Here is a 15,053-nt window from a genome sequence, read left to right on the forward strand (position 1 = left end):
TACCACTCTGCTAAAAAAGTGTTTCCTAATCTCTTCCAAGATTGAGGCCACTTTCATAACATTAAAAACCTCACTGACCCATTGTTGTTTATCCTTCATTCTTGAAGAGGACCATAACATCAGGGAGGGGATGCCACGGCCTTTCCTTAAAATTATAAATAATATCTGTCTAAAACCATCAGCAAGCATTATCTATAATGGGTATAAATCAGAAACTTTTTCAATATGATCAGGGGCAAAGCAAAGACGTCACTGTTATTCAATATTATACTAGAAATGCTGGTTATAGCAATAAGAAAAGAAAAAGAAATTGAAGGAATTAGAATAGACAATAAGGAAACAAAACTATCAGTCTTGGCAGGTGATATGATTATATACTTAGAGAATTCTAGAAAATCAACTAAAACTTAATTAAAATAATTAATAACTTCAACAAAGTTGCCAGATAAAAAATCATCAGCATTTATATATATTACCAACAAGGTCCAGAAAGGAGAGATAGAAAGAGAAGCTGCATTTAAAATTACTGCTTACAGTAGAAAATACTTGGAAGTCTGCCTTCCAAGACAAATCCAGGAACTCTGTGAACACTTTTCACACAAATAAAGTCATATCTAAATAACTGCAGAAATATGAATTGCTCACAAGTAGGCCAAGCCAATATAATAAAAATGAAATTTCTACCTAAATTAATTTACTTATTCAGTGCCATACAACCAAACTACCAAAAAGTGTTTTATAGAGGTAGAAAATATAACAAAATTGATTTTGTAGAACAAAAGATCAAGAATATCAACAGAATCAATGAAAAAAAAATGTGAAGGAGGGTAGCCTAGCAGTACTAGATCTCACCTGTATTACAAAGTGATAATCATCAAAACAATCTGGTATTGGCTAAGAAACAAAGTGCTGGATCAGTGAAATAGGTTAGCTATATAATACACAGAAGTAAATGACCATAGTAATCTAGTGTTTAACAAACCCCAAGATCCAAACTTTTGGGACAAGAACTCACAATTTCATAAAAATTCCTGGGAAATCTTGCAAGCAGTTTAGCAGAACATAAGTATAGAAGAACATCTCATTATATACCAAGATAAAGTCAAAATGGCTACATGATTTAGACATACAGGGTGATCTCATAAGCAAATTAAGAGAGCATGGAATACTTTACCTGTTAGATTTATGATTAAGGGAAGAATTTATGACCACAGAAGAGTTAAAGACTATTATGGAATGTAAAGTGGGTAGTTTTATTGCATTATATTAAAAATTTTTTGTGCACACACACACACACACACACACACACACACACACACACAAGAAGAATGCAACCAAGACTAGAAGGAAAGCAGGAAACTAGGGGAGGTGAGCAAATTTCTCTGATAAAGGCCTCATTTCTCAAATATATGGAGAACTGAGTGAAATATCTAAGAATATGAATCATTCCCCAATTGATAAATGGTCAAATGATATAGACAGGCAGTTCCCACATGAAGAAATCAAAGCTAACTATATTCATATAGAAAATATTCTAAATTACTATTGATTAGAGAAATACAAATTAAAACAACTCTGAGGTACCACCTCATTTGTATCAGATTGACTACTTTGACAGAAAAGGGAGATGGCAAATGTTGGAGGGAATATAGGAAAATTGGAACACTACTGCACTGTTGCTAACAGTGAATTGTTGTGAACTGATGCAACCATTCTGGAGAGCAATTTGGAACCATGTCCAAAAGGCTGTAAAACTGTGCATACCCTTTGACTCAGCAATACCACTTCTAGTTCTGTATCTGAAAGAGATTATACAAATGGGAAAAGGACCCATACATACAAAAATATTTATAGTAGCTCTTTTAGTGGTGGCAAAGAACTGGAATTGAGCAAATGCTCATCAATTGGAATGGTTGAACAGTTGGGGATATGATTATGATGGATTACTATGTGATATAAGAATTGATGAACATGATATTTTCAGAAAAACCTGGAAGAAATATGTGAACTAATGCAAAGAGAGGTGAGCAGAACCAGAAGAACTTGTACACAGTAACAGTAACATTAAACAATGATCAACTGAGACTGACTTAGTCATTCTCAGCAATACAATGATCCAAGAAAATTAGAAAGGACTCCTGATGAAAAATACTCTCCACCTCCACAGAAAGAACTGATGGAGTCTCAAAGAAGGGCAAAGCTTTGATTTTTTTACTTTCCTTTTTCTTTTTTATTGTTTTTTTTCCCTATGGGACTGTGTTTTCTTTTGCATCTTGGCTAATGTGGAAATATGCTTTGCATGACTGCACACATAATATACATGCTTACATATATACATGCAAACATACAGAATCTGGAACTTAAAATTTTTAAACTGACTACTTAAAATTGTTTTTACATGCATTTAAGGAAAAATTGAAATAAATAAAATGAGAGAAAAACAAATGCCAGTTATTTACTAGAGGTTCTCAATTTTAAAAACACAACAAAAAAGTGCCCAGAGAAGAATTTCCTCAATGGGTTCCTGCCAATGTAAGGGCCCAATATTTACCCCAGGCAAGGTCTCACATAGAAGACCTTATAAACTCTGACTGAGAGATGGTGCTGAGGCTTTTCCCTCACAGGGAGGAGCACAGCAGTTCATCATCCTCACTAGCCACTAAAAGGGAAAGAGACCCAAGTGGCCTCCAAGGGAGTCTTTTATGTGTATTCTGAGTGCCACTCAACATCCACGTTCTCCCAGGACTACAGCTTCAATGGCCAGTCCCTTGTTATGGGAGGAAGAAAGAAAGGAAGAAAGGGAAGAAGGAAGGAAGGAAGGAAGGAAGGAAGGAAGGAAGGAAGGAAGGAAGGAAGGAAGGAAGGAAGGAAGGAAGGAAGGAAGGAAGGAAGGAGGAAGGAAGGAAGGAGGAAGGAAGGAAGGAAGGAAGGAAGGAAGGAAGGAGGAAGGAAGAGGAGGGAGGGAAGGAAGGAGGGGGGGAAGGAAGGAGGGAGGGAAGGAAGGAGGGAGGGAAGGAAGGAGGGAGGGAAGGAAGGAGGGAAGGAGGGAGGGAAGGAGGGAAGGAGGGAGGGAAGGAGGGAAGGAGGGAAGGAAGGAAGGAAGGAGGGAAGGAAGGAAGGAAGGAAGGAAGGAAGGAAGGAGGGAAGGAAGGAAGGAAGGAAGGAAGGAAGGAAGGAAGGAAGGAAGGAAGGAAGGAAGGAAGGAAGGAAGGAAGGAAGGAGGGAAGGAAGGAAGGAAGGAGGGAAGGAAGGAAGGAAGGAGGGAAGGAGGGAAGGAGGGAAGGAAGGAAGGAAGGAAGGAAGGAAGGAGGGAAGGAAGGAAGGAAGGAAGGAAGGAAGGAAGGAAGGAAGGAGGGAAGGAAGGAGGGGAGGAAGGGAGGAAGGGAGGAAGGAGGGAAGGAGGGAAGGAAGGAAGGGGAAAAGGAAGGAGGGAGTGAGGGGGGAAGGAAAAATGAGGAAAGGAGAAGGGAGGAGGTACAAGAGGGAACTATGGGCAAATGATTTCAGTTCTCTCAGGGAAATATGAGGTGACACTGTCGGCTGTGAGGTGTCCAAGAAAGGAGAGCCCTGAGAAACTTGAGGGGGGACAAAAAGGTTTGGAATAACCATGGTAGTAAGATAGTTAATTATGGAGGCATAAAAGGATTGCTCTGCCCAATTGAGATGATATAAAAAGTATGTAGTGGACCCAATAGGCACATTTTCATGATTTTCTCTAGCTTCATTCATTAGCCCAGGAGTAAGGGCAAAGGAAGTAAATGGTGGGAATAATCTCTACCCAGACTGGGACTTGGCATGGTAAGACTAGAGAAAAGACAAGGAATTTTGAATTAAACATTAACAAACAATAATTGCAAAACAGAGAGCAGTAAAGTTTGTTGTTGCAATCCCTCGTACTTCAATGAACCCAAGAAATGATTACCTTAAAGGCTCAGTGGGGGAAAAGGTTATTGAGGCACACAGAATAAACATTTATACAGGGCCTATTAGGTAGTAGACACTGTACCAAGTATTGTACAAATATCATCTCCTTGGATTCTCACAACTGCTTCGAGAGATGTATGATGTTATCCCCATTTTACAGTTGGGGAAAGTGAGGTTAAGTGACTTGCCCCGAGTCACACAGCTAGTAAGGGTCTCAGGTCTTCTCAACTCCAGGCCCAGTGTTCTCTCCACAGCACCACCTTACTACTAGGAAAGCTCTGATTTCTAAGGGGATGATCAAGTTTATAGTTCACATCCTAATTGGGTAAGAACTCTAACAATATAACCTCAGGAGTCCTTTTGCTAGATCATTTGTATCTTGTGTGTGTTTTTCCTTTCTCTTTGTAAATATGGCTGTGTAGGCTATGTCAGTCAATTAACGTTTATTAAGTATATACCATGTAAGAAACACTGCTAAGTGCTGGGGATACTAAAAGCGGCAAAAGACAATCCCTGCATTCAAGGAGCTTACAGTCTAATGGGGAGACAAGTGTGAGCAAACATGCCATATACAGAATAAATAGGAGATAATCACAAGAGGGAAGGCACCAGAATTAAAAGGGGTTAGGAAAAGCTTCCTGTAAAAGGGGGGATCTTAGTTGGGGCTTAAAGGAAGCCAACAGGTAGTGATGAGCAGGGAGAGCATTCCAGGTCTGGAGAACAGCCAGGGAAAAGGTCCAGAGAGAAGAGATGGAGTATCTTTGTTAGTGAAACAGTCAAGAGACCAGGGTCCCTATATGAGAGGACATGGTGAGGAATTAGGTGCAAGAAGACAGGAAAGAAAGGAGGGGATTAGGTTATAGAGGGCTTTGAATCCCAAACAGAGGACTGTGCACTTGATCCTAGAGAGGATAGGAAGACACTGAAGTTTAGTAAGGTGACATAATCAGACCTGCACATTAGGGAAATGACTTAGGTGGATAAATGGAAGATAGATTGGAACAGGGAGATAATTGATACAGGTAGATCAACTAGCAGGTTATTTCAACACTCCATGAATGAAGTGGAGAAGGCCTGTACTAGAATGGTGGCAATGTCTCAGAATGGGGGCTATTCAAGAGACATTGTAAAGGTGAAATAGGCCTTGGAAAAAGATTGGATATGGGGAGTGAAAGATAGTGGGCAGTCCAGGATGGCACCTAGGTAGAGAGCCTAGGAAAATGATGTTGCCCTCTATGATAATAGTGAAGTTAGGAGGAGGTAGAGGGTTTAGGCGAAAAAGATAACGAGTTCAATTTTGGACGGGTTGAGTTTAAAACATCTGAAAATAAACAGGAGATGGAAGACTAGAGGTCAGCAAAGAGATTTGGGTAGAATAGGTAGATTTGAGAATCATCAGCATAGAGATAGTAATTAAACCCATGGAAGCTGACGAGATCACCAAGTGAAGTGGTATAGATGGAGAAGCAGCTCTGATAGAACTCTCTGGGACACTTACAGTAAAAGGGCATTTTCTGGATGAGGATCCTTTGAAGGAGACTGAGGAGCACACAGATGAGTAGGAGAATCAGGAATGGTGTCTTGAAAACCCAGAGAGAAGAGAGTATCAAGGAGAAGAGAGCGATTAACAGTATCAAACGTTGAAAAGAAGTTGAGAATTAAGATTGAAAAAAGGCCATTGGATTTGGCAACTGAGATCGCTGGTAACTTTGGAAAGAGCAATTTTGGTGGAATGATGAGTTTGGAAGCCAGATTATAAGGGTTGAGAAGAAAGTGAGAGGACAGGAAGTGCAGGCATCTATTGAAGACAGACTTTTCCAGGAGTTTAGTCACAACGTGTGGGAGAGACATAGAATGATCATTAGTGGTGATGGAATAATCAAGTGTTTGATTTGAGGTTGAGAGAGACATAGGCATTTTTGTAGGTGGTAGGGAAGGAGCCAGTAGAGTGGGAGAGATTGGGGATGACAGAGATGGAAATCTCTTCAAAGAGATGGGATGGAATAAGATCACTTGTGCAGATAGAGAGGGGTTAGCCTTGGAAAGGAGTGAGATCACTCCTTCCCATGACACAGGGATGAAAGAGATAGTGGCAGAAGGAATATGAGTGATAACAATACTGACTTCCCTGCCTTCCTCTAAATCCCCAGCAAAATCTCATCTTTTACAGAAAGCCTTTCAGACTCCCTCTTAATTCTAGTGCCTTCTTTCTGTTGTTTCCTACTTATCTTGTAGATCACTTGTTCGTATATTTATTTGCATGTTGACTCACCTATTAGATTATGAACTCCTTGAAAGAAACTTTTGCCTTTTTTTGTATCTCCAGTGCTTCCTGGCACATAGTAGGCACTTAACAAATGTTTATTGATTGAGATGAGGAAGAAGAGAGGAGGTAGATCATGGTGAATGTTCTCAATTTTTTCTCTAAAAATAGGAGGCCAGGTTCTCAGCTGAAAACTGGAGGGAAGGGGAGCCATGAGAAATTGAAGGAGAGATGAAAAAGTTTGCAAGAATTGCTGTGGGGAGTGGGGTAGCGATAAGATAAAGGAGGTACAGTAGGATTGCCTAGCAACAGTGAGGACCCAGTTGAGGTTGTGTAACATGAATTTGCAGTGGAGCTGATCGGAATGGTCATGCAATTTTCTCCACCTTCATTCAGCAGCACCATGTGTAGGAGCAAAGGTGATAGGGTGAGAATGATTCAAGGCAGATGCTTGGCAAGGTAAATCAATCAAACATTTACTAAGTACCTATTATGTGTCAGGCACTGTGGTCTAAGTGCTGGGGCTACAAAAAAAGGCAAAAGACAATAACAAAATAAAGGGGCTAGGGACTGGAGGGTACAGTACAGAGTTGAACTGCTTTACCAAGAGGTCAACAGGGAGAAAAAGAAAAGAGTGAAGTGAATACAGTGGTGATGGCCTAGGAAAGAAAGGAAATGGTTGAGGGATTGAAGGTGATAGTGTAGGCTAATAGTAGGGTTTGGAAAGGGAAGACAGAGGAAAACATGGAAAGATAATAGATTATGGTCAGATAAGGAGATTTTGGAAAACTGATGGTTAGTTAAGGTGTTTAAGGAACAGTCATTATGTATGATGAAGTCCTAAGTAAAAGGGCAGTAGTTGGGAAGGAGAAAAATTGACAGCCAGGTTGTTGCTGTCTTTATTCTTTGTTATCAAAGAGGACCATGACATCAGGAAGGTGATGCCATGACTTGCAAGTTAATTGGATTTAAGTGAAAGAAGGCTGTGCGATGTCACCAGCCTCTTTCTCCTCCTGAGCCATCTAGGTCCAGTGTCAAGATATGGATCAGGACAACTGGAGATGCCAACTCATTGAGGAAGGAAGGAGAGTGACCCTTTTCAGCACCTAGATAGGCTTGGTGAATTGTATGCCTTCTCTGTTCCACAGATCTATCTTTCTATTTCCTAGTCACTACCAGATAATTTTGATAATTACTGTTTTAGAATAGAGCTTAAGGTTTGGTACTGCTAAACAACCTTACTTTGCATTTTTTTAATTAGTTCTTTGATATTCTTGACTTTTTGCTCTTCCAAATGAATTTTATTTTTTCTAATTCAGTAATTTTTTTTTTGGTAATTAATTGGGATGACCTTAAATGCACAAATTAGTTTATGTAAAACTGTCATTTTTATTATATTGGTCCTGCCCACTCACAAATAATATTTCTCCAATTATTTAAAACTGGTTTTACCTGTTTAAAAATATAAAAAGTTTTCTATACTTTTGTTTATGTAGTTCCTGGATTTGTTTTGGCAGGTGTACTTCCAGGTACTTTGGACTGTCTAGAATTATTTTAAATGGGGTATCTCTTATTATCTCTTCAAGTAGGGTTTTGTTTGTGATATATAGAAATGTTGATGATTTGTGTTGATTTACTTTATATCCTGCTACTCTGCTAAAATTGTTGGGGTTCGGTTTTGTTTTGTTTGTGCTAAAATAGTTCATTGTTTCAACTACTTTTTTAATTGAGTCTTTGGGATTTTTGAAGTTTATCATCATATCATCTACAAAAAGAGATAGTTTTATTACCTCATTCCTTATTCTGATTCCTTCTATTTCTTTTTCTTAAATCCCACTTGGTCATTATATATATATACATATACATATATATATATATGTATATATATGTATATATATTTATATATATATATTCATTAGGGAAATAGTTCATAATTTTTTTTTCTGTTTTTGCTCTTTCTGGTTGAAATATAAGTATCATATTTGTTTTTTAAAAAAAGTTTGGTAGGACCCCTTCTTTGCCTATAATTTCAAATAATTTACCCAATATTGGAATTAGTTGATCTTTAAATATTAATAAAATTCACTTGTAAATCCATTTGGTCTTGGTGCTTTTTTCCTTAGGAAGCTCTTTTGTGGGCTGTTCAATTTTTTTTTTAAATGGGTCTATTTAGACAATCTATTACCTCTTCTGCAAATATAGGCAATTTATTTATGTTTTTTGTAAATATTATTCCATTTCACTTAATTTGTTAAATTTATTGGCATACAATTGGATAAAATAATTCCTCATTACTTTAGTATCATCTTCATTTAGTGGTATATTTACCCTTTTCATTTTTAATACGAGTGATTTGGTTTTCTTCTTTTTTTAAAATCAAATTAACCAACAGTTCATCTATTTTATTGATTTTTTCATAAAACCAACTTCTAGTTTCATTTATTAACTCAATGGATCACCCCATCATACACAGCTCAGCCCCAACCTTTCTTTCAAACTATCCTAGTGATGATACATTTTTAAGAATGCTAATAACATTTTCATATGTAAGATGTAAACAGTTTGACCTCAATAAGTACCTAATAGTCTTTAATGTTTTCCTTATATTTCTTCTTAATCTTTTATATTAATGTTTCCATTGAGTTCTAGTCTTTTTTGTCACAAATACCTTAAATTCTATCAGTTAGTCAAATGTTCATTTTTTTTTTGTTGTTCAGTATCATGCTCAACTTTGCTGGGCAATTTATTCTTGGTCACAATCCCAGCTCTTATGCTCTTTAAAATATAATATTCCAAAATCCATGATCTTTTAATGTAGAAGCTGCTACATCTTGTGAAATCCTGACTGTATCTCCACAGTTTCTAAAATTTTTTTTTCTTGTTACTCACAATATTTCCTCTTTTACCTGGGAGTTTTGAAACTTGACTATGACATTCTTGTGAGTTTTCCTCATGGGATCTTTTTTAGGTGGTGAACAGAGGATTATTTTTTTCTTCTTCTCTTTGACCCTCTTGTTCTAGAATTTCCATGGAGGTACCTCAAGGAAGCAGGGTAGGCCTCAAAGAACTTTCAGCTCATCTAACCCAGCATGAGGTTCAGATGGCTGAGGAGGGGAAGATTGAAGGATGACCTTCACCCTACTGTTTCCAGATGCTACGTCTAGAGTGCTGACCAGACATGATCCGGAGCTACGACTGTAGGACAGGACGAATGGGCCCATAATAAGTGAGTGTGGTACAGGTATAGGAGGGAGCAAGAGCGTTTTTAGGACAGCAGAACTCAGGGACTTCTCAATTTGGAACTTTGCCCTGAAAACATCAAAGACCAAATGGAAAGAAGCATATGTATAAAAGAATTTACAGCATCTCATTTTGTGCTAGCAAAGAATAGGAAATTAAGGGGATACCTAGCAATTGAGGAATGGATGAACAAATTATGGTATATTAATGTAACAGAATACTCTTGTGTCTTAAGAAATGATGAAACTGCTGATTTCAGTCAACCCGGGAAATTTTGCAAGTACTGATGCAGAGTGAGTTCTGAACTCTTTGCTAAAGTCATGTCATCTGACTAGAGCTCTGTTTCCCCAAACATCATCTATAAGATGAGGGGTATGGGCTAGTTGATTGATTTCTAAAGTCCCTTCCTTGGTGCCATCAAGGAGCTGATGATGCACTAGGGGAACTGAACAGAATGAGTACAAACAAGTGCTACAAAATAATTTTAGAGAAAGATATTCTCCTGCGTTTTCAAGATGAAGGGGAAGTCATTTTTCAGTGCTTGTTGGAAAGAGCAATACTTTTGCATCATTTAAATGATTCAACATCTCATCTGAATCTGGAAGAAGGGAGAACATGGAAAAAGGAGTGTATATGGAACATAAGGCAGGTGGAACTTGATGAGGGAGGACTCACAGAGGAGCCCTGAACTCCCTAGGTCATTGGAGTGTTGTGGAAACTTTCAAATTTGGAGTCATAACACATAGGTTTAAGTTATGGTGCTGATATTCATTACTCCTTTCTAGACCTCACTTTCTACATCTGTAAAGTGGAGAAAAAAACATTTGCACCAGCTATCTTACAGGTTTGTCATGAGGAAATACTTTGTTGCCATAGAGATGTGTTATTATTAGACCACAGAAATATAAGGTGTTTTAGATTTAGATCTGGCAGGAATCATACTTAATACCTATAAATTACAATCACCTGCTTTTAACTGAGCCCCAGAGAAGTTCATTAATTTGTCCAACATCACACAGTTAACAAATGGCAGAGTCATCACTCAGAAGTTAATGGCAGGTTCTCCTGATTTTAAACTTCATGACATTCCACTCTAGCACCTAGAATTGGGCGACAACCATGGACCGTTCTCAGTGAAATAAATTGAAGCATACACTATGTGTATGAATAGACCACCTCACCTGGTGGCTGGTGCAGAACCCTGGTTCAGTGAGCCCTCCTGAACTGATGCTGTCTGGGAACCTCAACTGGGTTACTGTTTGCTTAGATATGAAGCTCAATTCTCTCTTCAGCTTCTATTCCTCTGCTCCAATTGAGATTCAATTTCTAGATTGCTGAACTTTTTACCACACCCCATATTTGAACCAATAGAACAGACTCAATCCTTTATGATTAACATGTGGCCTCTCCCGGTGTAAAGCCTGGGAAAAACAGACCAGAAAATGATCTCACAGCCAAGGGACAAAGAGCAGAATGAAGAAAAAGGAAACAGTGTTAGCACCAATCCCACACTAGATTCTAAACTAGATTTGACACCTGCTATCTTCATAAATTCCTTATAATTTCCCAAATTACTATTGGTGCCAACAAGAGAGGTAGGAGAGTGGGAAATATTTAACCAGTTTAAGATAATAGTGTTGAAAGAACACACTGCATTTAAAAACACCCTCACTTTGCTCCAGATAAGGAAATCTTATGTTGTTGTTCAGTCATGACTCTTCATGACTCTATTTGAGGTTTTCTTCGCAGAGACACTGGAGTGATTTGCCATTAACTTCTCCAGCTTATTTTAATTTAAAGAAGTGAGGCAAAGAGACTGAATTGACTTGTCTAGGCTCACATGGCTAGCAAGTGTCTGAGGCCAGATCTGAACTTTGGAAGATAAGTGTTTGTGATTCCCAGCCCACACCTCTATAACAAACAGAAAACTGTAATAACCAGTCTTAGTGGACATCTAGTAGATGTATGCCCAAATATCATGCATGATATCTGCCAAACCAAACATAGAAAAATAGTGGCAATGGTCACATTAAACAAGAAAAGATACATAGATGTGAAAAGTGTCACAAATGCATTTTCCACCTATTTTACTACACATTAAGAAACATGGGATATGTATATTTAGCTAAATAAAATAAGAAAGAAGGATTTAGTGGAAAAAAGCACTGAATTAAAGTCAGGATACCTGGATCTCGAAATTAGTAAATTATGTGGCCTGGGGCAGGTAACATCACTTTTCTGGACCTCACTTTTTTCTCATCTATAAAATGAAAAGATTGGACTGGATGATTAGTAAAAATCTCTTCCAGCTCAAAATTCTGTCATTCTAAAACCAGGAAAAGATAAATGTAGTAGACTTAGCAAAAATGGTCATGTAGAATATTGGAAGACTGCTCACCATATAATCTTTTCCTTTCCAGATCCCCATACAAGTGGTGACTTCCCCCGAAAGCCACTCTGCACTTTCTTTATATATACTTACAGGATCAGAAATCTAGAACTGGAAGAGATCTCAGTTGGACCATCTACTCCCATCCCCTCATTTTATGAATAAGGAAAATGAGGTTCAGAGAGGTTGTGACTTGACCAAGTTCACACAGAGAAGTGGCAGTATAAGGATGTGAACCCAGATCCTCTTTTTGCTCTCCTCATTGCACTACATTGGCATCCTATATTTATGGAAGTTCATATTGTCTTGTACTCATAAAATATACACTAAACCTAAGAATGGGCAGGTTGTCTACTCAATAGAATAGAAGCCCCTTGAGCAGAAGGATTATTTCCATTTTGATTTTGTACCACTAACACCTAGCACAGTATACTTAGATATAGGAGACTGGACCACCAATTGTTCAGTGTGTTATAGTGGGAATTCCTGTAGTGTCGATTAGACTACACAGGTATTGAAGTCCCTTTCAACTCAAATTTTGTGATTCTATGAAGTACTTAATTAATATTTGATTGACCCAATCAATTGATTCCTAACCCGAAGTTTTCCATATCACTTATTGAATTTTTTCTAGGGTGACATATTCATCTGATCATGGGACAATAAGAACTATTAATTTCATACCATCATTATGTGCCAGCCCATGTTTTTTCTAAGATTGCTGAGAGTAGAGGAAGTTTTCTAATGTTAAATGATAATGAAATAGTCCAAGTTGAAATAGAGGAATGCTGTGGTCCCTTCTAAGATTTAGGAGGGAAGCAGAAAACTGGGAAAAAATTTTTGTCACCAATGTCTCTGATAAAGGCCTCATATCTAAAATATAGGGAGAACTGAATCAAATTTATAAGAATACAAGTCATTCTCCAATTGATAAATGGTCAAAGGATATGAACAGACAACTTTCAGAGGAAGAAACTGAAGCTATTTATAGTTCTATGAAAAAATGTTCTAAATCACTATTGATGAGAAAAATACAAATCAAAGCAATTCTAAGGTACCACATCATCCCTATCACATTGGCTAACATGACAAAACAGGACAATGATAAATGTTGGAGAATATGTGGGAAAATTGGAGCAATAACACATTGTTAGTGGAAATGTGAAGTGATCCAGTCATTTTGGAGAGCAATTTGGAACTATGCCTAAAGGTCTATACAATTGTGCATACCTTTGACCCAGTAATATCACTTCTAAGTCTGTATCTCAAAGAGATCATAAAAATGTGAAAAGGACCCATGTGTACAAAAATATTTATAGTAACTTTTCTTGTGGTCGCAAAGAATTGGAAATTGAGGGGATGCCCATCAGTTACAGAATGGCTGAACTAGTTGTCATATATGAATGTAATGGAATACTATTGTGCTATAAGAAATGATGAGCAGGAGGACTTCAAAACATTCTGGAAAGACTTACATGAACTGATGCTGAGTGAAATGAGCAATATCAAGAGAACATTGTACATGGTAACAGCCACGTTGTGTGATGACTGACTTTGATAGACTTGGCTATTCACAGCAATGAAGGGATCTAAGACAACTCCTAAAGTCTTATGATGGAAAATTGCTATCCATACCCAGAGAAAGAACTGTGGAGTCTGAATTCAGATGGAAGCGTAATATTTGCTCTCCTTTTCCTTTGTTGTTTTGTTTTATTGCTACATTATCATGATTTCTCCCATTAGTGGTAATTGTTCTTTACATCGTGACTAATGGGAAAATATGCTTAAAACGAATGTATAAGTAAAGCCTATATCAGATTGCACACCATTTGGGGTGTAGGGGAGAGTGGCGGGAGAGGGAGAAATTTTAAAACTCAAAATCTAATGGAAATGAATGTTGAAAACTAAAAATAAATAAATAAATAAATAATCCAAAAAAAGTGCCAAAATCTCACTATACTAGTTTCTATTGGATAAAGGACTTGCCTCCAGAAAACAATTGGAAGAGTAATTGTTACCCTTTTTTATCAGTATACAGAGAATTACAGACCACATGGTATATTCTTTCCTTGATATGTTAACAGATATTGTTCAGCATTAAAGATGAGTATATAATTATTAATAACAAGCTAGATTAATGCACATATAATGATAAGCCTTTGAAAAATACTTGTATCTGTGGAGGATGAGCACCTGGGCACATTACCTCTACATGATGTGGACTAGTTGACATTGATCTCTGGACACTTTTTCATTTAGAAGGCTACAAGAAGGATGGGCAGTGTAGAGTGTGCAGGCAGCCTGGAGCCTGGACTCTGCCTCAGAAGGAATTGGATTTAACAGCTGAAGAGCTCTGTATACTCCAGCTGAAAATCCTCAGGCAGATGCAAAGCTGATTGGAATTAAATCCCTATGGTATCCTATTTACTACCTTCATTAAATCAATCAATCACTGTAATGTGTATGTCAAATAGTTTCTTTCCCCAAATCCTGAAATGATCTGGCCTCCTTGACTTTACATTGTTACAAAGGCCATCTCCTCCATAGAATACATTCCTCACATTCTATCCAATGAATCTTCCTTATGCATAGATCAGGTCAATAGTCAGCTCACTTTTTGTTTACTGAGTAAAGTTCAAACTGTTCTTCCTGACATTCAAAGCCTCTTTTCCTTTACAGTCTTTTCTCATATAAAGTTCCTCTCAATACTCTATGCTTGAGTCAAACTGGACTACTCAAAAGTGTTCTCTATTTTTTTGACATACATATATTTTAATTAGAGTAGGCAGGTGAAATACATAGTTGTAATGGTAGCAATGGTGGTAGTAGTAGTAGTTGTTATTGTAATAACAATAATATTTGCAGCTAATATTTATATAGCGATTATGATGTGCCAAACACTGTGCTAAATGCTGAACAATTATAAATTCCTTTGATCCTCTCACAACAACACTGGGAGATAAATGCTATGATTATGCCCATTTTACAGATAAAGAAACTAAAGGAAATAGAGACAAAGCAGCTTGCCCAAGGTCATATACACAGTAAATGTCTAAGACGGATTTTCACTCAGTTCCTCCTAAATCCAAGTCCTACAGTCTGTTCATGGTACCACCTCAATGCCATAAAATTGTGAGTGGTAAGGCTCCCATCAGCGTAGGATATATGTACATGTTCAACTACATAACCTGAGACATTTAAGGAGTAGGAAAGAGATTCTAACCCACTGGGAGTTCA

Source organism: Phascolarctos cinereus, unplaced genomic scaffold (assembly GCF_003287225.1).
Source record: "Phascolarctos cinereus isolate Bilbo 61053 unplaced genomic scaffold, phaCin_HiC Scaffold_3;HRSCAF=262, whole genome shotgun sequence".
In the NCBI taxonomy this organism is placed as follows: domain Eukaryota; kingdom Metazoa; phylum Chordata; class Mammalia; order Diprotodontia; family Phascolarctidae; genus Phascolarctos; species Phascolarctos cinereus.